The sequence below is a fragment of the Neofelis nebulosa genome, chromosome 5, assembly GCF_028018385.1.
Source record: "Neofelis nebulosa isolate mNeoNeb1 chromosome 5, mNeoNeb1.pri, whole genome shotgun sequence".
NCBI classification, from domain to species: domain Eukaryota; kingdom Metazoa; phylum Chordata; class Mammalia; order Carnivora; family Felidae; genus Neofelis; species Neofelis nebulosa.
Window position 1 is genome coordinate 36793136 of NC_080786.1, and position 22759 is coordinate 36815894.

Below are 22759 nucleotides of genomic sequence, written 5' to 3' on the forward strand. Positions count from 1 at the left end.
ATGGAGTACAGGGGTGCCTGGCTGGCTCGGTTGGTGGAACATGCAGCCCTTGATCTTGGGGTCATGGTTCCCAGCCCCATGCTAGGTCTAGAGCTTACTAAAAAAAAAGTTAAAATAAATAAACAAACAAACTGAAAAAGGGGAATGAAGTACGGATATATTCTACAACATGGATGAACTGTGAAAATATTATGCTAAGTGAAAGAAGCCAGACACAAAAGGCCACATACTATATGATCCCATTTATATGAAATGTCCAGAAGATGCAAATCTATAGAGACAGAGAGAAGGTTAATGTTTGCCTAGGACAGGGGGTTGAGGGGTGGCGTGAGTGAGAGTGACTACTAATGGGCATGTAGTTTCTTTCTGGGGTGATAAAAAAGCTTCTAAAATTAGATTACAGGTCACACAATTCTGTAAATATACTAAAATCCATTGACTTGTACACTTTAAGTGCGTTAACCTTATGGTATGTAAATTATATCTTAATAAATTGTGTTTTTAAAAAGTGCATGAGATGAAAAAAATTGGAGGCAGCAAGTATAGAAAAGTCTTTGAGGAATTTCTTGAACCTGTAAAGGTTTTATTGATGTATTTTTTGATTACCAGTATATAACTGCATTTGTTGTAACAAAGGATTCTCTAGATGGGGTAGAGGTTAGGGGGTGTCACTGTACTTACTTCTCTGGGTCCCCCAGTAGATGTTTTGCCTAATTCTGATTTTATCCTATTAGGATCAATCCCAGAACACACAGTGCCAGGCTTTGTATCTCACTGAAGCTTACTCATCATTTCCCCTTTTTTTCCTTTTGTCTTCACATTATCCTGGCCCCGCAAGGTGGAATGAAAAAATAATAAGCCTCCCTTTGTCTTATTAGAGAAATAAACACCTGTGTTTGTGAAGCAAGCAAGGCCACCAAGCCTTTGGGGAAGCAGAGTAGGGAGATGCCCAAAAGGCATTTTCTACAGAGAACCAAGGGGGAAAAAAAAAAAAAAAAACAACCCAAGCCTTCTGCCAAAAATGCCTGGAACTTAAAGTGCTCTCCTCAGCCCAAGGTCAGGCTCTGCGTGGATGTTGACAATGACCCTGATCAGTTGTTGCTGCTCCCTTAATTAAAAGCATGTGGCTTCCTCTCTTCCAAAATTCACCTTTGCTAATTCCACCTGCCTGGGGAGTCAGAACCCACAGCACAAGTCTAATTCCTCAGAGTGGCAACTGGCAGAACTCCCAGGAACAAGGTGGCAACACGACGTCCCCAGCTACTAGAGGCATCGATCTCCTGAGCCAGGGAGAGGGGTCTCATAACCACAGTGGGGAGGAAAGCCATGGAGTGGCATTATTGAGGAGGCCACTGACATCTCCCTCCCTATTCTGCAAGAGGCTGGAAATTCCTGGCATTTGTCTTCCTCTTGGAATGTGACATTTACTCTAGGAGAACCATGGAAAAGTACAAACCACAATCATAAAGCCCAGAAGGAGAAGGTACCTCCAAGGTCATCTTTATCCTGGGCCCAGATACCCCCATAAGCAGATGTTCTCCTCTGGCCAACCCACCTCACCTTGGCTTGAACACAGCCACTGATAGGACTCGCACTCTGTCTCAGAAAGGCAGCTGATTCCTGGTAGAGCAGTGCTAAGGGCAGTCACTGCCCCTGTCAGGTCCAGCTCTGTCCCTGTCACCTCCAGCCCCGCCTTGTACTTGAAACACGCCTTTGTTCTAACTCCTTCTCTAGGCCTTGGAGTCTTTGAGAGCTATCTTGTTTTTCTTCACTCTAGTCTTCTTGCCTGTCCCAGACAAGCAGTGCCTTTAGCTGCACTGACCCCCCACATATCCCCATGAGTCCAGGAGGCAACAAAGACAATACTGGGCCTCAGCCCCTCTGAGATACCCAGTCCACGGTTCTCCCACACCCTGCATCCACCACACACCACCAGACATCCTTGACTTTGTCTCCCCATCCTAGCTTCTTACTCCCACTGGGACCTGACAATGAACCTGCCTTCCTGACCACTCTGGCTATCCCAGACCTTGTGTTGACCCATTGAGAGGACATGAGGCCTACTTCCCTAGACAGACCATCCCTAATTCCACTACTTCCTTGTGGAATGGTTTCAAGCCCCATCATTACCCTTTGCTCACCTGAACAGGCTGCCCTTGGTCATTGTTCACACATTCACTGCAGCCACTCAGCATGGTGATTCAGAACACAGGATTTGAGATCAGACGATACAGGCTCTGCCATTAACTAGTGTGAGACTTTAGAGAAGTCTCTTAATCTCTCTGAGCATCATTTTCCCATCAATAGAATAGGGAAGAATAATAGTACCTAACCTCATAGCTTTGTCATGATGATAACAATAAATGAAATCATCTTTGTAAAGCACTTAGCACAGAGGCTTGATTGAACATTCAGTGCAAGTATTCAGTATATGTTTTCTACTATTTTATTCTAAAATTATCATCTAGGGGCACCTGGGTGGCTCATTCAGTTAAGTATCCGACTCTTGATTTTGGCTCAGGTCACAGTCTCATGGTTCATGAGATCAAGCCCCGTGTCAGGCTCCACGCTGACAGCATGGAGGCTGCTTGGGATTCTCTCCCCTGCTCTCCCTCTGCCCCCTCCCTGTCCCCTCCCCGCTCATACATGTGCACGTGCTCTCTCTCTCTCTCAAAAATTTTAAAAAGAATTATCATCTAAATGTATCAAAATTCATTCATTCACCATATATTTACTGAGTCCCATGCCAGCACTGGGATATAAAAACCCTTTTAAAGAATGGTCCTCTCTTAAATCCAGGAGGTGCAGGCTCACACTGGCACTCAGAGACAAGGAGCTGAGGTCCAGGGCCATGGCATAAAGGCACTGACCACCAGATACTGTCTAGGGAATGTGACAAGAGCACCTTCCATCTCTTCATATGTCTTTTAATACCGTCTCGACTCTCTGGTTAACGCAGCACCACAAGGAAAAGGGGGAATGCCAGAGGGAGAGGTAAGAAATCCCCAGAGAAACGCCCTCTTCTGCTTCTCTCTTTGACAGAGAGTGGCCATGCCTCTGTCGTGCAGGAGGGTGACGTCCCTTGGGGGAGGCCTTCTTGAATCTGCCTGGGACTGTTCCGGAAGTAGGAAGGGCGGCTGGGGGTGGAGAGACAGCAGGAATGTTCTCCTGGCTTGCTGCTCTGTACAGGCGAGTGTGCCGAGAGGAGGGCCTCTGGACATCAAAGGTTCCTTTTGTCCCCTTCCGAGTGGCAGGGCAGCCAGGCCGCTGGCGATGACTCAGGCCTGGCCCTGACGTCACCCACGCCCGGCCACTGGCCTCCCTCTGCAGCCAGGAAACTGGCTGGGGAGTGGCACTCGCAGCTGCAGCAAATCTCAAAATAAGGAGGCAACTGCCTCTCTCCTCCTCCTTTCCATCTCCTCACAACACACCTTTCTTTTCGTCTTCTTTTTCTTTTTTTTTTTTTTTAGCCTTATGGAAGGTTTTGCTTGTAGATCAACTTTCAAAATGTAGGAAGTCAGAATGGGTGACATCATCAGAAAAATATGTGGAGCTGATCTCAACAAGAAGTGAAGAACCCAGAGCAAGAAAGCGGTTTTAACTCCTGAGCCCAGGGAGTTGGCAGCATTTGGGTTTCAGAGGAGCCAGCATCTCCGAGTAAGTGAAGGCCCACCCCTGCCCCTCTCACTCAGCACCCTACACTGTGTGGCGCCATCTTGTTTCCTGACACCTGCGGGTTGGCAGGCCCCAGCCCAGAGGGAGGTGGTGGGGACTACATTTGGGAGACCCTCCAAATATAGCACCAAAGCGATTTTATCTGATCTCTCTCTTTTCACAGGACCAGACAAGAATGCATTTCCTCTCAAAAAAAAAAAAAAAAAAAAAAAAAAAAAATATATATATATATATATATATATATATATATATATATATACATACACATAGGCTGAAACCCTGGGGGAAATGGCTCAAGTCGTGCCTTCCCCGGTCAACCTTCTTGTTTTGTCTCCTCTTCCTCCTCCCGGAGCCCTGGTGCTCTGTTTTGGACTGCCAGAATGTTTGTTCAGAGTTCTGAACTCTTTGCTTCCTGGATCTTAAACCGAGTAATCAGACATAAAAAGAAATCCTTTTCTAGGCAAATATGTCCCCTATGTCATCCACTTGTAGTTTTGCACTTAACCTGGTAAAAGATGGCAGGTCTCATAAGAAAACATCCACAACCTGCCGCCTTCACAGAGCGTGTTTCTGGTTGCTTCTGATTGTTTTGGTGCGCGCACCTCCATTGTTTCATCACCGTGTTTATAGAGTGCTTATTTTAATTCCTCCTTGGGCTATTGCATCTGGAATGATACTAAACACAAAGACAGATCTAGTGTATCTCTGATATCTGTTTTAATGTCACCTAAAAAACTTAAGTCTTTGCATAGCCTATAATTTTACGAGCTCTGGAAGTTCCTAACCAAGAAAGTTAAGTTCCTGAGAGAGAAGTTTAAATGTGTACATAAGAACTGCAGAGCACATAGGCATAGAAATCATACCCAGTGCTCCTAGCCTCCAGTGTCATCCCCTGAGTCAGCATTTAGTATTTGAATAGCTTACTTAGCAGAGTAGAATTTTTCTTTATAAATTCTGTTTTATAATGATTAGAGGGGGGTGTATTAAAAAAATAAATCTTATTTTAAAGGCAACGGAGAAGGTTGTCATTCACTGGAAAACAGTGGCAAATTCCTTTGTAGTCTGACAACACTCTTGGAAAGTAACCCTATATTTGTTTTGTAATTCTAATATATTCATTTTGTACATCTTACGTTTACTTTTTGTTTTAATTTAATACATCAGGTTGTCGATGTGAGATTCTGCTAAATTACTGTTCTTCTGGCTGTAAGATCTGAATGCTGTGACCACTAATTTGGTGAGTGTCATTTGTCCCTAATGGCTGCTTAAATTTAAATTCACTAATTCTGTTCTCTTGGTTTATAGTAAAATTTAAGGAAAGGGGAGAAGGCATGGGAACTTCCGCACACACACAAAAACAACTACATCAAAAAGGACATGTAAGTGTTAGGATATGCTAATTGCTATAGTAGACTGAAAAATGTATAATGGCTTAAACACAACAGAAGTTTATTTCTTGCTCACGTGACAGTATAGTGGGGCAACTCTCTTTCACACATGCATTCAGAGATACAGATGGAAAGAGTCTCCACCTTCTGCAGCATGTGATTTTCAAGGCCATCAGGACTGTCTCCACTCCCCAGTGAAAGAGAAGAAGAGTGTGAATAAGAGCACAGGGGAGGTTTTCACAGACCATGCCTAGAAGGGATGTACAACACTTCTATTCACATTTGGTTGACTAAAACTCAGTCACATGACCATGGCTAACTGCAAAGGGATCTGGGAAATGTAGTTCCCAGGGAGGCAGCCACTTCCAGCAATGGTCTAGAGAGTTTCTGGATAAGAGGTTGTCCTCTCTGGCACAGCATAATAAAGAGCTTAGAGATGCTCAAGGATAAGATAGCAGAATGAATTAGTGGGAGAAGCAAAAAATTATCAGGTATTTAGTATTCCCTGACTGACTCTCTTAGGTAAAATCTAGCCATATGGGCAAGGAGCAGTGGGTGAGATTTTTCAAGATGCCTCTGTTCTTTCCAACCCTGAGCCTTTCTATGAGCACTACCATGCTGCCAGTGACCAGTACATGAGGAAGGACATTCTCTCCCTTATTTTCCCCTCCAGGGTCCTCTTGGTCTAGGATCATTCTGGCATTGTTTCCTGCTTCTGGGTGTAGTCATGCTAGTTGGAATTGTCCAACAGAATTCTGTTCCCCCAACTTTGAGCCCCAGTAGTCTATTGGAAAGCTCGTGGTTTCTTTAGCTCATGGTTCTGTCTGCTTCTGGGAACTTTGGGAAGCTATCCTGCCTGATCTACTCCAGATCTTGGCAAGTGTTTTAATCTTAGGTGTGTGATTGGGGTAAGGGGTAGGATCCCTGACTGAAATGAGATCTTCAAACCAAGTTATTAGAGAAATATTTAAAAATAGATTTAAAAGGCTCAGGCTGGAGAGATTAGTGCAACCCTAAGGATTTGATACATAATTCTAGTTTTTTCTTTTCAGGGAAAGTTTAAAAACATGTACTGAAATAATGAGTGGTAAGGGTATAATCCCTGTTTAGGGAACTCTGAGCTAATTTTATGTTTTATGTAGCTGTTTCACCATTGTTGGTCTTAGTGCAAAATTCCCCTGCTGGTAAATATCAGAAACCATATGGTGGGTACCTTATGATGCCCCAAAGGCAGCATAAAGACCTCCAGTAAAAACGGACTTCACATGCTTGCTTCAGCAGCGCATATACTAAAAATGGACTTTGCCTGAGTCTTTGCCTGAAATAGTTCTGTAGTTCTGTTGTCAATATCTGGCTAGATACCTTGGTTTCTGATTGTATTTTGCCCCTGGACTTGACATTTCTGAGGCCCACACCCACACCCTGAAGAGCACACATTGTCCATTGTGTGGGAAGGCAGCTACTGGCCAGTTTGACACAGCCTCTAGGGCTCTCATGGAGACTGGTGCCTGGCCTAGTCTCCTATCACTGCTGCCTCACCTCTGCCGCTGCCCAGTGCTCTCACATCAGGAATGGTCTAAGGAGAAGTGGAGTAGAGTAAGTTGAATTGTTGCAAAAATGCTTCAGTCTCTCAGAGTTAATTTGCTGCGCCTTGGGTTTGTCCTGGAAGTATCTACTGAACTGAAAGCTGGCTGGGCTGGTGGAGGAAGCTAAAGATAAGACCAAGTTCAATGGGCCTGCTTAGAAGGGTGCAGCCAAAGGAGTAAGTTGAGAACAAATGCTAGGTTTCAAAAGCTAGAGCCAGGTGGGGATGATCTGTTGCTGGAAGCCCCTGTCTAATGGAGTCAGCCAGGAAGGGCAAGGCCAAAGGCCATCCAAGAAGGAAAGATGTCACAGTCCATTTACTTGGGAGACTCAGCAGTCCCAGTTGATAAATTTCAACCGCCATGTGGTAGTGACTTCTCAGAGCACTAAGTACGTAGGAAGTGACATATGAGTGTATGTGTGGAGGGGGTGGGCTGGGGTCAATCTCCTGATTACTCCTGTCTACCTGTATTGATAGCATGAAAGGGAGGGGTGTGTAATCGCCATATCAGAATTTCAGTACTGTCAGCGTGACCCCTCCACAGTGTTGTTGTAGCACGCTGAGTGACCTCACAAACACACCAACACGGTAGGGGTGACAAGGTATACACTTGGTAAATATTTTGATCTTCAACATTTTCAAAAAAGTGTCAAAGTAGACATCATGGGAAAAATTAGACTTTTCTTTAATTTTATATTTTCTTATTTAAAAAACTGTTTATTCCACGTGAGGGGTATAATTAAAATTTGGGGCACCATAGTCTTTTCAGAGCTTAGGTCACCTAAAGAGCTTAGCCTGGACCAATTAATCTGTGATAAGCAGGCATGGACGTGCACAGCAGGCTGACATAGATAGTACCTAGACCAGTTGATTATTTTTATTATTGTTATTTTTTAACTTTATTTTTGTTTTATTTTTTTAATTTTTAATGCTTATATATTTTTGAGCGAGAGAGACAGAGTGTGAGTGGGGGAGGGTCAGGGAGAGAGGGAGACACAGAAATGAAGCAGGCTTCAGGCTCTGAGCTGTCGGCACAGAGCCCGACGTGGGGTTTGAACTCAGGAACCAAACCGTGAGATCATGACCTGAGTTGAAGTGGGATGCTTAACTGACTGAGCCACCCAGGTGCCCCTATTTATTTATTTTTAAATGTTTATTTTTGGCAGAGAGAGAGCATGTGCCTGCGTGAGAGGGGGAAGGGGCAGGGGGGTGGGGGGGGACAGAGCATCCGAAGTGGGCTTTGTGCCGATAGTAGACAGGCTGATGTGGTGGGGCTCGATCCGTGAGATCATGACCCGAGTGGAAGTCAGACAACCAACTGAGCCACCCAGGTGCCCCTCAGTTGGTTATTTTTAATGCCAGAGGTTTTATAGTTTTCATAGCACAGAAATACAAGCCCTCTTCTTACACTGGGTCGGCATTTATGAATGTTCTTTTACTCCACTTAGAGGATTTTGCAATAAGGCCACGTCATATTCACCAAAGCTAAGAATTCATGGTAATAGGGCTTTGTAATTGCTCATGCTGAAATCCCCCGATTTCTTGTCAAGAACGAAGTTGGAAAACACCACACTTGAAGACTTCACGGTTTTGTTTTTAACTCAAGAAGCCTCTGCTTTTCATCAGAACTTGAAAGCTTCCTCCCGCCTCCAAAATGGTATTTTTAAAGGATGTAAAACTGAGATTCTGTCAGAATAAATAAAGTAAAATATGTGAAATGGTTTGGGGGGGAAAATGGTTTGGGCAACTTAGAACAATGTATAGCAAGTCAAGATACTGATGAAAATAATTATAATAATGGGTAGCATTGGTGCTTTGACTTTTACTGTTGGTATTAATATTGTAAGTATCATCATTTAACATTTTTTGGTCTTTCTCAATTGACTTTCCTCTGAGATCCTTAGCACCACTCACTAGCTAGCCACAGCATGTGGGGTAAAATTTTCAAGGTCATTCGGAAAGGTTTGACTATAGGCCAGAAGCCTAACCAAGAGGCTTATAATGTTACTCAGAGAGAGGTTTGACCCGGGGGGGGGGGGGGGGGCGGGAACTGAAATCTGTGACACAGGATGGATTTGAGCTACCTCTCTGCCAAAAAAAAAAAAAACCAAAAAACCAAAAACAAAAATGGTGTTTCCTGGCATTTTAGGGGGCTCCCAGTGCATTGACCACAGGAGGCTTTGAAACCACTCCACAGAAGCACTGACGTCGGGTGGTGTCTCCCAAATGAGAAAGAGTCCATCGCCTGTCCCAAAGCCCCTAAGCCTGAGTGCAGTCTGTCTGTTTGGTGTTAATGGGGCGGGGGATTATACAGAGTCAACAAGCATGAGTTCAACCCAAGAGCAGTAAAGAAGGTATCATTTAAACTGTGAACTCCCCTCCATGTCCCAGATCCTGTCATCTGTTATCTTGGAATGTAGCGGGGAAAGCAGTATCTAGTGAAAGGATTTTCTCATTGATCCAAATTCCTTGGCATCAACTATTCCAAGGTACTTCACAAGAGAGAATGTAGCTTGAAATTTACCCCAAGCACCAGCCAGAGTCTGAGTCCTTCTACTGCAGCCAGGCCATGGTTGGGCTGGACTCCTAAGAGGAGTCTCTTCCCTCCGTTTTCACCCTACATGAGGTGAATTCCTTTTTGTTTCTTTTAAAATACTTATCATTGTTTTTCAGATAAAAAGAGTCATAACTAGTTACTATACAAAAAATAGAAAATACAGAAAAATATCAAGGAGAAAACAACAGCTTCCAGTAATACAACAAACAAGCAACAATTCTGTATTACCATTTTGATGTATTTGTTTCCAGTTTTTCACATATAGAAATTATTTGACATGGTATTTTATGTTTTTTCTTACCTCACTTCCATTATGTTGTAAGTATTTCTCCAAGTCACTAAATGGCCTGTGAAAATTTGGTTTTTTTTTTTATGTTATGTTATGTTATGTTATGTTATGTTATGTTATGTTATTTATTTATTTATTTATTTTTGAGAGAGAGAGAGCGGGAGCACAAGCGAGGGAGAGGCAGACAGAGGGAGACAGAGGATCTGAGGCAGTGTTTCCTGACAGGCTCTTTGCTGACAAGCTGTCAGCAGCTAGCCCAAAGTGGGGCTTGAACTCACAAACCGTGAGATTGTGACCTGAGCCAAAGTTGGACGCTCAACCGACTGAGCCACCCACATACCCCTGAAATTTTGATTTTTAACGTCTGTGTTTCCCTTGCATTGATATGTCTTAATTTATCCTTTTTGGGGTTTTTTGATGGGCATTTTTTTTTTAAATGCTTATTTTTGAGAGAGACAGAGCCTGAATGGGGGAGGGGCAGAGAGAGAGGGAGACACAGAATCTGAAGCAGGCTCCAGGCTCTGAGTTGTCAGCACAGAGCCAGATGCGGGACTCAAGCCCACAAACTGAACCGGGAGATCATGACCTGAGCCGAAGTCCGACGCTTAACCGACTGAGTCACCCAGTCACCCCTTTGATGGGCATTTTGATTGGCTGTAATGCTCTGCTATTATCAATCTGTAAACATTCTTGTGGATGAATTTTTGTGGACATCTTAGGGAAAATTCCTAGAATTGAATCAGTAGGTCAAATGACCTGTTTCTAAATTTCCTAATGCACATCAGTAAATTAGCCTCCAGAAAGTCACCAGTGTCTATTTCAAAACCTAAGTCCCCTTCAGTTTCTCATGTTAAAATGCATGCTCCTAGGCCCGAGTGGCATCAGAAGCTCTAAGGACGGGACCTAGGAATATGCTTTTCAATACACCCTCCTAATCCTTATACACGTTAAAGCCTCTTGATATGCTGCATTCAATTCAATAAACATTCATTTCAGCAAACACTTATTAGAAAACAGAGAGTCTTGAGATAGTATATCTAAACCAGAATTTAACTTAAAGGCTCCTTTTTTGGCCTCTGAAGTTTAGATTTTTTCTTAATTGTGGTATGGTATAGTTGAAAGACTTTCAGCTAGAGAATCGGGAAACCTTACTGTAAATATGAGATAACTGAGACCCAGAATGATTTATTTCCAGGGGGTTAGCCAGAGATTCAGTGGCAGCAGTAAAACAAGGACTTGGGTAGAAGCAGGGCCTAGATCTCCCCAACCTCAGGGTAGCAGAGACAAGGCCCCAGTGAGAAGATAGACAGCTCATGTGAGAGACTCTGCCTCAACCAGGAAAGTTTGATCTGCCTTCTTATAGGCAGGGCCATATCTCAGGACCTGTATGGGCAGCCCAGACCCTGTGAGGGGCCCAAGGGCCCACCTTGGTCACCTAATGAGACCAGGCCACTGTGTACCCTAAGCCCTGAAGTGGTAACATCGAACCTGGACCGAAGAGGACAGGGGCAGCCACTCAGAGCCACGCACAAGAGCAGAAGAGGAGGCCGGGTCCAGAGTCAGAATGCAAAAGAGCAGAGACTCATATTGTAGTCAGATCTTAACTGCAAAAGAAGACAAAGCCAGAGCTAGAGGGGAGCTGTGTGACTCATTCTCAAGGATGGAGTCCCATCACATAACTTCACTGTCTGGGGAGGTACCTGTCCATAGCTGTGCCTGCCGTTTTAAATCTGAGAGGTGCTGTGCACCAGGCTGCCTTCTGACAGCAGGTGAGTAGTAGCACCTGGCCGAAGGAGGGGCAGTGGGTCAGAGAAGAGGCTCCTGAAATTGGGAAATCTGGGAAATTCTCTGTTAGAGCAGAAAACATAGTAAACAAACAACAACCAAATTAAAAAAAATTTTTTACCACCTTCTAAGGAGGTGTGAGCATCCATCCTGCTGCATAACCCTGCTCAAGCCCATCAGACCATGCCTATTGGTCACCTGATGGCATATGGCCGACCTTTCTCATTCTACCACCCCAGCTTCTGGGGGAGTCACCATCATATCATTTGCTTTCATGCTCAGCCTCCACAAATAGCTGAGTTCCAGATGGTCCCTAGTTCATGTTTAGGTTCTATAAATCACTATTTAGATTCCTCCACAGCCAAGTCCACATCTTCCGCCTGTGACTGCACCAGGTGAAGTGCAAGAGCCAGAACGCAGAGGCACCAGGGAGTTTGCCTCTGATCACTAAGCTTTACTGCTTCTGTGAAGGGTCTTCATGGTCTCTTGGCTGTTCCCACATAGCATCACTGCTTTTCTCATTCTTGGCCTTCTGGTCCAAACTTGTAGATGATGGGTATGGATTCCAGGAAGTTCTACAACCTCCCTTCACTCAGGGGTACAACAGATGGAAGGTGACTTCCCAGACAGGGCTGGAGCAGTTGTCATCACTATGATGTTGGCTCTATGCAAAGCCTATCTCCCTGGCATCCTTTACAACTTCTTTGGCTGAAGCACCTTCTGATGCTTAGATAGAGTTCTTTTTTTTTTTTTTTTTAACATTTTAATTTATTTTTGAGACAGAGAGAGACAGAGCATGAACAGGGGAGGGGCAGAGAGAGAGGGAGACACAGAATTGGAAGCAGGCTCCAGGCTCTGAGCCATCAGCCCAGAGCCCGACGCGGGGCTCGAGCTCACGGACTACGAGATCGTGACCTGAGCTGAAGTCGGATGCTTAACCGACTGAGCCACCCAGGAGGCCCAAATAGAGTTCTAATTACTGGCAAGACCTGGATCCCTTGGCCAAGAAGGTCCATGTGGTGGTGACAGCAGTACCTCTAGATCTAACCCCCAGGAGATAGATGTTGGAGTTCTGTGACATCCAGACAAGGTGCACACATGCTGCTGGCAAATCTGAGATTATCAACAGAGTAGGAAGTCCAAGGGCAGAAAGTGTTCAGTGGGGTCTGTGATCTGACGAGTGCTGCTGGTGATCCCATTCTTCCCTGTCTGTGCTGACTCCATGTCTACTCCCCACACACCTTGCTAATGAGTAGCTGACTTTAAGAATAAAAAGCATTCACACAGTCTCTGGCCAAAGCTGCTGGACGACCCTGGTCCAAGCAAATTCTGTCTCTGCTCCACGGCCGCCATATCGTGGCTTTTGTATCACCTCTTGGGAGAGTGTCATTGGTATCAAGTCTACCTGTTGGGCCAAGATGTACTGCCTCAAAGAAGCCCAGCATCCCCAGACTGTGATGTCCTACTATTGTAGTCAGGAGCAACTGGTCAAACCTAAAGACTCACCACATATCAAGAGCCCCATTTTCCATCACTGAAATGCCAGACAGCTCAAACTGCTATGTAGACAAGTATTATGAAATCTGGAACAGTGAGAGACATCAGAAGGCAACGCACCCAAGCTCTGAAGACACCCCCCAATTGACTGCCATCTTGACTGGACCAGCAGAAAGAATCCCTACACGTCTATCAGAATGCCTAAAATAACAAATTCTGATGTTCCCAAAAATTGACAAGGAGGTGAAGAAATTGGATGGCTTTTGCACCTCTGGTCGGACCATAAATGGTATAGCCACTCCGGAAAACAGTTTCCAATAAAGTTAAACATACATATATCATACAGTCCCACTCCTGAGTGTTTATACAAGAGAAATGAAAACTTATGCTAGCACAAAAGACTGTATATCAATATTCATGGCAGTTTTATTTCTGATAGCTTAAAACAGGAAACCAGCCAGACGTCCTTCAAGGGGAAAATGGATAACAAAACCGTGGTACATCCATACCATGGAAAACTATTCAGCAATGGAAAGGCACACACTCTTTACATACAACTTAAATGGATCTAAGGGCATTATGCTGGGTTAAAGAATGCCAATCTCAAAGGGTTATATACTATATGGCTCCATTTATAACAAACTCAAAGAGACAAAATTGTAGTGATTGAGAATAGATCAGTGCCAGAGGTTGGAAGAAAGCATAAATGACTTAATGACCTAAGAAAGTGTGATTCTAAGAAGGTTAGCACGGGTTGTTTTTTTGGGGGGGAGGTTTTTTTGTGTGGTGATGGAATAGTTCTGTATCTTGGTTGTGATGATGGCTATTCCAATCAATAACATGTGATAAAATTTCATAGAAACACACACACACACACACACACACCCATACAAAAACTGGTGAAATCCAAATAAGGTCCTTGCCTGAGTCAATAGTATTATACCAATGTCAGCTTCTTGGTTTAGACAGTGTGCTAGGCTAGTGGATGGTATTATCATTGGGGGAAGCCAGATGAAGTTATTTAGTTACTCTACTATTTTTTCCATGTTTTGTGATTCTTAATCTATTTCCAAAAATGTTGTTAAAAGCAATTTCTAAAAACTATTTTGAAGCTAAAAAAAAGGGGGGGGAGGGTGTTCCCCACCCCAGAAAAGGGGGATTCAGCCACTGGCCTCTCTTTTACGAACAACTCCTATTGTTTATTTTGCCACTTTCTGATTTACGGGTAGCCTTCTAAGGCCTCGCCCTCTGCTTTTCAGAGACAGCCCATCTCAGATGGAATAAAGCTCAAGTATTCCAGCACAGAGAGTGTGAATATGCCCCCTTTCCCCTCCCTGAGACTTGTAACTTCAAAGCGAGGTAAAGACTCAGAGATCTAAGAAATAGTCTCACGATGAAAATCTAGGACAAATCATCCTTCTTGCCCCTGCACGGTGATTTCTTTTCTGGAATGGCTCTTTGTCTTCTCTGCTCTTCATACAGATTATTCTCTTCACCTTCACCAAATGGGACCTCCTCTAATGGAAGGAGATTAACCCTTCTTTGCCCCCTTTCAATCTCATTCAGCTGAGGGCTTTCTTATAGCTACACTGCTCTCTCTGAGCCTTGTGCCACAGCTGAATGCTGCAGCGTGAGATGGCCATCTTCCCTTTGAAGATGTATGCCTCTGTCAAACACCTTTTTGCCAGATTTGGCCCTGGAAAGGCAATTTTGAAATTAAACTTCTCATGAGCTGCTTGGGTTTACAGAATGGAATTGCACAAGGCCATGGGCATTTAGGTCAAGGGGTACTTGCTGAGCTCACTACCTTCAGGTCCCCATCTTAATGAAATGCTAGCATTATTTACTCCCTTGCTTTGCTGAGGGGTCCCCAACATCACCTAAGATTGAAGCTGAGCATATGGGACGGATTATGTGGCATCCTGTCCAGATATGACAATACACTCAGGCATAAGCCACTGTCCCTTAGGATGAGCCTCAGCCCCCAACTTCCTGCCGTGTGTTATTATGGAGATTCATCTCCAGGGACCATGGTGAGAGGGACATAGGTGCACCTTTCTTGGGCCTGGCTTTGTTCCATAGTTCAGGGCAGTGTGCTAGAAAGGTGTCAGTTTGAATTGTTGATTTTCAGTAGGCGTTGGTGAATCTCCTAGCTCTGCACCTTTTGGTTTCAAAACCATACTGAACAACGGAAAATGAAACCTGCAACTTATTTTTAGCTGCTCATGCTAACTCATGAGATTTCTTTTTTGCAAACCAAATAGGATAAAGCCTACTTCAGCTGGCTAAACTTAATCTGATTGACTTAAATGGCAATCAAACCTACTTCTCTGATACTTCTGAAGTGACCCTTGGTCTCAGGTGATATTTTGGCTGACATTTACTATTTTGCTTAAAATTATATTTAGTTGAGCTTTAAAAAAAATTAAACAAGTATACTATAACATTTTCTTGTGAGAGGAATTGAGAAATAAGTTATAGCTGTCTTACCAGAATCTCTTCATTAACTTGCTTTTCTATAACCATTTAATAAGTACCTATTTATTTATTTCTTAATTTTTTTAATGTTTGCTTATTTTTTGAGAGAGAGACATAGTGCAAGCAGGGTAAGGCAGAGAGAGAGGAAGACACAGAATCCGCAGCAGGCTCCAGGCTCTGAGCTGTCTGCACAGAGCCCAATACAGGGCCCAAACCCCTGAACCATGAGATAAGCCAAAGTTGGACGCTCAACCGACTGAGCCACCCAGGCGCCCCAATAAGTACCTATTTAAATGAAAGCCTGGAACTTTAATTGAGCCAGTATGTTGCATTACAAAGGGCAGAGTACTAGAAATTAAGGAATAGGGCTTTTATCCTGTTTGCCGAGGTCTTCAGATATAATACTCTCTTTGAACGTGATTTTTTTTCCACCTCAAAGAGAGGGTTGAGATGGCATCTTGCAGACTGCCTTGCCCATGCTATAGTTCTACGAAACATGTTCTGACGCTGAGGGCCCAGGAAAGGTTGAGGCACAATTTGGAGGCAATGGTATTGCTGTCAGACCATTCTTATTTCTGTCTCCCTTTTTCTGTTCTGGGAGGGACAGATTTAAACAAAGCCTGTGGTCTGCTTGCCAGACAATTTGTGACTCCCTTTGGGAAACAAGTGATTAAGTACTTGAAAGACTTCCATAGATATTTTTAGCCCCTAGGTCCATTCCTTAATTCATGGAGCAAGTTCCCCTATTTTGGGAAATGGCTTCATGAGACAAAGCTAAAGATTCCACTGGTAGTGATGGGAGCAGAGAGGGAACTCCCAAGTTGGTGTTGGTCAGTGAAGAGCATACCCATATGAGCCCCCTTCACTGCATCAGACAACGCTCTGGGTGCCGCGGGAGATACACAGATCTTGCAGGAAGCAAGCCAGAGACGTGATTAAAGGTAGATAATTCAATCAACAAAAACTTATTCTGCCTTTATCTTCAGTCCGAAGGAAGTGAAGATTCACTGAGGTTTGTTAAAGCTGCTCTGGTGAGATGAGGTGCATGGTTATGGCCTTTCTGAGCCATGTCTTTATCTGAAAGAAGAGAAGACAAATGGCTTTGTTCCCAGGTTGAGTCTTGGAGTATTTGCTGCCCAGGATGAAGGGAAGATATTAGGAGAGGATTATGTTCTCACAAAGGGTGGCTTTTACCAATCTGTGAGAATTCTTCCTCCTCCACCCTAGTTTACATCCCCATCCTCCCTCTTCACCCTACTTGCCAGTCTCTCAAGAAAGAAGAAACTCAGCCATCTTACTGAATATGTGTCTTGCCAATTCAGGATCTAGTAAAACCTTGTTGTTCTTTCCTTTAGTGCCATGTTGCAAATGCCCTGAGAAAAGCAGGAACTATTCTGCTGCTAACGTTGAGGTAGTGATATCAAAACAGTGGTGAGGAGTATGGAGGATAGTCCCACAGGAGAGCTGGATTGAAGTGGGGCAGAATGTTGTCGGTCAGAGTCTCCCTCCCAACCCTAAGTCACTCACCAGTTTTTCTCTGTTGAAAACTGCATGGTTCACATTTCCCGTCTCCCCTAGGTCTTTCCTAGAAGATAACCTCAGTTTGGTCCCCATGGTTTGCTGCCTCATCTTTGCCATCAAGTATGTACTCCGTTCCCACATCTTACACAGATCCTAATGGATAGAAGTAAGAAAACTCATGTCTAAGAATTGGAGGCTTCCCAGAGTTCAGATTCCTCAGTCCTGTCCGTCTACTCAACCATTCATTCTACTGCCTCATGAGCACCAAGCAACATAATCCTCCTCTCATATTCCCAGGCAGAGTGGAGCTGATTAGAAAGCCCCCTTTGAGAGCCATCTGGTTGGCATATAAAATTACTGCCAACGAGCAAGATAGTCAGCTGGCCACATAACCAGGAGGCAGGAGACTTGGAGTCTAGCTCTTGGCCTAGACCGACCTGGAAAGCAAGCTGGGCTAGATTTTTTAGAATTACAAACTTCAGAGCCAGAAGGGATCTTAGAGCAAAATGTACAGATGCTAACAGAGAGAGTTAATCACTAAAATCATGCATTTGAAACACTAACCATGGTTGAAGAAAATCTCTTACTCAAAAGTTAGACTTTTGAAAAATCCGTGTTCAATATATGTTGAGGAAGGAACTCATAATACCAATTTAGTTTATTTGTTCAGGACAAAAATACTATTCGTAAGTGGGAACCTGGTCAGTCTTGATTGCTACACTGATTTTTCTCTAACTGAAAATTTAGATTAGAACACTCTAACAACCTGATAACAAATTTACTCACACATGCTGAATCTATTAGGTACAAAAGGAAACAAGATATACTTTTTAATATAACAAATGGGCTAACTTATTAAATGTGTGATCTTGGGCAAGTGACTAGATTCCTCTCAGCCTCAGTTTCCTCATCTGTAACATGAAAAGACACCTGGTGAAGGCTTTTGCTCAGGTGGAAATGTGAGCTTTCCCACTTACTTTGTCTCATAAAACATTTCCAAATTACGACACATCTCTGACCAAAATTGTTAATCTGCTCTCTACTCTTAACTTTTCAACCTGGTCTAATGAATTCCTCCTTTTATTTTCTTTTCCACCTGCTGGTCCAGCCTGTCTCCAGTTGATGGCCCTAGGTACCCACAGTTCCCAGGGCCTGGGAAATCAAGGCTGGTTCATATAAAGGGAATTAGTCCTGGCTTCAGAGAGTGGGGATTCCATCTACCAGGATTCTGACAGGAAGAAGTTTCCTACATCAGGACAGAATGTGGATGGAGGAGGTTTTATCCTCTGAAGATTGGTGGAAAGACCTAGACTCTGGAATTGGTCAGACTTAGATTTGAATCCTAACTCTGCTATTTCCCATGTGACTAGAAATCCCAATTAGGTCCTCAGCCAAAGTTGATAATAATTAATACTCACCTTGAAGCCTTTTGGGTTAGAATTAAATAATATAATATAGCCAAATATTGAGTATGTAGTAGGTTCTCAATAAATGGTAGCTATTATAGACTTAGCTCTGATTAAGATAGGAAACAGAAGTTCCTGCCCAGCTCCATAGGCAAGACATAGATGTTTAAAATAGCACCAGACTTTCAAAAAATTTTAAGTAAAAATATCATCCAAAGCCACTTTTAGTCCTTGATAAATTAAGTCACCATGTTGTTTCCAGGACTAAATACATTATAGACCGATGTAATAACCTCATAAAACTTTTTAAACTTTTTAATGCTAAGAATTTAAACAAAAATGTTGAATTTGCTGAACATTTCATTTGCAAAAATTTAGATTTAGGATGGCCTAACCTGGTAACAAATTTACCCAGAACTTTGAATGTCCATATTAGGTGTAAATGGAAACCAGCTGTAATTTTTAACGCAGTGAATGTAGTAACATAGTGCAAACCAATCCAAATGTTTATAAACCAAGGTTTTCTCTGGGACTCAGTGCCCTGACTTTCCTTTTTTTTTTTTTTTTTTTTAAATATACAGAGTCAAGCTTTGTTCATACTTGAATTATGCACTTTGCATAAGCCATGCAATTTAACTTTAACCCGCAGGACTGAAAATAAAATGAGCTAAGACTGCAGAGGAATGAAACTGTGGGCAAGGAAGAACGTTAATCAAAGTGAAAGGCACACCCCTCACTGCTGTCTCTGTCCATCTCTGTCCTGTTCCTGCCAGGCTGTTTAGGGCTCCTTATACTTGACTCCTCAGAGTGGCAGAAACAGGTTAAAATTTTTATCACGGAAAAGGGATTTGTCATTTATTTATTTATTAATGTTTATTTTATTTTTGAGAGAGAGAGAGGGACAGAGCACGAGCAGGGGAGGGGCAGAGAGAGAGGGAGACCTAGAATCTGAAGCAGGCTCCAGGCTCCGAGCTCCGAGCTGTCAGCACAGAGCCCGACACGGGGCTTGAACCCATGAACTGTGAGATCATGGCCTGAGCCAAAGTCAGACGCTTAACTGACTGAGCCACCCAGGCGCCCCAAAGGGATTTGTCTTTTAAATTAATATTTGTGTATGTGCCCCGAGGATGTTGATGAGGAGCATGCTATTTCTAAAAATCATAAGTGAACACATACCCTTGCCACTTGTAATCATGACAAAGCCTAAGTAATTCAGGCATGAGCGTGGTTTTGTTTTTTTTGTTGTTTTTTTTTTAAGTACAAAACAGGATTTACTAGTCAAGAATGTCTGCCTAAACAAGCCCATCAATCTGAATGCTTTTAACTACAATTCAGATTTGTTTAACCCAAGCAGGTTTGGTAAACAGGCCAAGTTTGCTCATTGCGCATATTTAGAATATCATAGAATAAACCAATATGTGGCTTTTAGGCTCATTTTGACAGAGGGTGGACAGGGAACCCACTGGGAGGTTTGGAAACCACTTGCCCTGGCATCAGGTTTACGAGTATCAGTAGGGGACCTGACCACATTCACCACCCTTCCCCTGTGAGGACATAACACTATTCGCTCATCTCATGGGAGCATGATGCGGATTACTGTCCTTGTCACTGTCATTTATTATCGCAGGCAGAGGAGGCAGCGACTTAGTTCTATGTGGTCACAGTTGATTCCATGTGGTGTATATCTAGCCTACCTGATAATAATTTGTGAGTATTTTAACATGATTGTCTAGCTTTCTGATGTTATTACTAGGGAAGAGCTGAACAGACGCTAACAGCACCAAATGTCTAGGTGTTCACTTCTACCTCTTCTGACCCCACCGTGAGGACCCTGCTTTCTAGATGACCGTGTATTAAATTGGTACCTTGTAACTCAGCCTGAGAGTCTAATTCTTGACCCCCATGGTAAAGGAGGAATTAGCCTAAGGACACTCCATTCTAATTTTCTGTCGCTGTCAATGCTAACCAGAGCTCATAGAGCAATGTTGTGGGGGTGGGGGAGATGGCTCCACCACTGGTGTTAGACCAGGAGCTACTGTTTCTGTCAGAGCCACGTTTATTTCTGGAGTAGTTGTGGGGGAGAGATGTGCTCCAAAGAGAAGAGGATTCGGTGTGGTTCAGGTATGAGCGACCATCTGGACGTCCCAGCTCGGAGACTTTAAAGTGTATGGGATAGAGATGGGCTGGGTGCTTTCCACACACGGAGCTGAAAATCACTTGGGTTCTGGGAAACGAGGTAGAATGAAAGCTAGAAACAAAAGATCCAGTTGTGAAACCTAGCACCTAAGTTAAGATGCTTGAATACAATTTCTCCTTTAAAAAAATTCTGGGGAACTTGAATATTTTGCTAACCTGACTATTTTTAGCCAGTCCTTATAGAAGATCGAGGCGCTAGGAAACTAGCAACCCCAGAAAATATGAATTCATTTTTGCACGTGTTAAAATTAATTAGCATTAGTATATTCAGTGACACAACAAGACAATTAAAGAATTTTGGAGAGATAAGAAGAAAAACGTAAATATATATTCAAAATAAGGCTCATAGCATTTTATAAAAATGTTGGCTTATGTCCAGGATCTAAGGGTGGGGGTGGGTATGGTTTCTTTGTAGCCGAAGAAAGTGGAAAAGAATCTGTTCTATTTTCTTAAAAATAAAAGACTTCTTGTTTTATACAGCATGGTAAAAGAAATGCTTTTCTGTTTTTTACCTGCCGGCAGTTTCTGGAGGAAATTTTTCTAGCAAGCTATGCTGTTTTCCTCTCTTTGGGGACATGGTGACACTGGTTTTGTAGCTAAACAGTATTTGCTTATTAGGCATTTCTTCAAAATCCTGAATAAGCAGCTCTTTCCACATTTTTTGTTCCACATGTTAAACGTTTCACTGCAATTTGAGCTTCAATTGTGTGTGTGTGTGTGTGTGTGTGTGTGTGTGTGTGTGTGATAGAAAGGACTGAAAGGGGATGCATAAGAATTCTTAAAGGTTTTTTGTTTAAAAAATTAATTCCTACAATTATGTATTGGAGTCTCTACAGAAGGCAATTCCAATTTATTACACACAGCCAAACTAGATCCCATCAATCTTGAACAGCGGGGGTAGGGAGGTGGTATTGAAGAAGACATGAAATTTGGTGTTTGAGTAGATGAGATTTAATTTTCGGAAAACATTTCACTCATAAAACGGATGGCACCCCAGTGTCAGCCCTGACCTCCATGATGTCAATGTCATCGTGCAAGCATAGCTAAGATAAGCCTCAAAGTAAAACAAAGAAACATCACATCTCAGCACAACACCATTTCTTTTCTGACAGCATGTACAATATATACACATATAGCCTTTGGATATCCCTGCCAATGCCTCGTTACTTTACAGTTTAGCTTCTGGAGAGGGAGGGAGGACAAAAATCATTTTGCGTGTTCTATGTTCTGAGCAAATGCGGTAAGTACGCTGGTGCAGGTCTTAACATTATTTAGGTCAGTATCCTAAGGATGGCTTTTATCGTTCATGATGATCAGCTATACCGTACATCCAAAGGAATTCAGCATCAATTTATTTTTCTGTGCTGATTTTATTTGCTTCTAAGTTTAAGCAAATTCATTCACATTTTAATACAATTCCAACAGAGGAGGTATCTGCCGCTCTGTACTGCAGATACATTCAGCAGGATACATTTACACGGCTTGTGGTTAGAGGTTATAGCACCGATACAGACAGCCCGATCATGCAGTCTTCTGTAAGCCTGCCGGCACCGTTTAGGATTTGAAAAATAATCTAGAAATGCTATACCCTGTATAATATTATTTTTTACTTCACAATAGCTTAATAGTTTTGGATTTTTGTTGTTGTTGTTAGCAATTCTATGAAATTAATAGTCTATCAAATGCACCCCAAACCAGATACATACTGTATTGAAAGCTTTCTTCAAGAAGAAGATATGACAGTATTCATTCCGGCTTATTTTCTTCATTAGCAAAAGGATTGTTTGATTCTCAGAAGCAAAAGGACACATGCATTGTGCAGCAGCTCTGCTTAAGTGTACGAAATGCCTTCTACTGTCTGGTTGCAGAATTTGGAGTTTGCTAAACAGTGTTTAGTGATTGGGCTCATCTTGCATCACCAGTTGATGACATTTTTCTTTGTTCCCTCCTACCCAGTTGAACCAAGACTCTGAGGCTGATATGCAATGTCACTTACAACATTAATCAGATACTGCATTTAAGGTGAGCTGTCCCCTGCCTCCTCCTTCCCCAGTGCTCGTGTCTGCATGCAGTGCGTATCTTGCTTCTGCGAGCCTAAGATGGCAGGCAGGATTAGCCGTGCTTTTGCTGTGTGTGCATGCTGTGTATAGAATTCATTACACGTTGCCTAGTATTTCAGATGTGAGTATGTAAATGCTCGGTATGCCATATCATCTGGTAGCGAAGACTTGTTTTTGCCTCATTACAGCCTTAGATATTTCAACATCACCTTTCAGTTCCGATTCATTTGCCTCTGGATGTTTGCTTTTCATCACGTTCAAAATAGGATTTTACCTTTTTTTTTTTTTTTAAACAAAGCCAAAAAAAAAAAAACCCTAAAAA

At 42.9% G+C, this 22759-nt stretch overlaps 1 protein-coding gene and 1 long non-coding RNA gene across 8 annotated transcripts in view; one reads left to right on the plus strand and one right to left on the minus strand.

Moving 5' to 3' along the window:
• The window catches only part of ZBTB38 (zinc finger and BTB domain containing 38), a 172567-nt gene that overhangs the window by 55318 nt on the left and 94490 nt on the right, over positions 1–22759 (plus strand). For 6 of the 7 annotated variants that reach the window (XR_009261822.1, XR_009261820.1, XM_058730065.1 and 3 more), the window contains exons 3-5: positions 3471–3657; positions 4840–4912; positions 22334–22399. The gene's annotated coding sequence lies outside the window, so the exon portion shown is untranslated. Of the gene's footprint in view, positions 1–3470; positions 3658–4839; positions 4913–20284; positions 20303–22333; positions 22400–22759 lie in introns of those variants that run through there. The other variant, XM_058730061.1, reaches the window with a different exon arrangement.
• Positions 13183–22684, minus strand: LOC131511933 (uncharacterized). Its single transcript, XR_009261825.1, has 3 exons — positions 22084–22684; positions 16782–16928; positions 13183–16331 (listed from the first exon to the last, which is right to left on the minus strand). It is a non-coding gene; the product is annotated as an uncharacterized LOC131511933 (long non-coding RNA).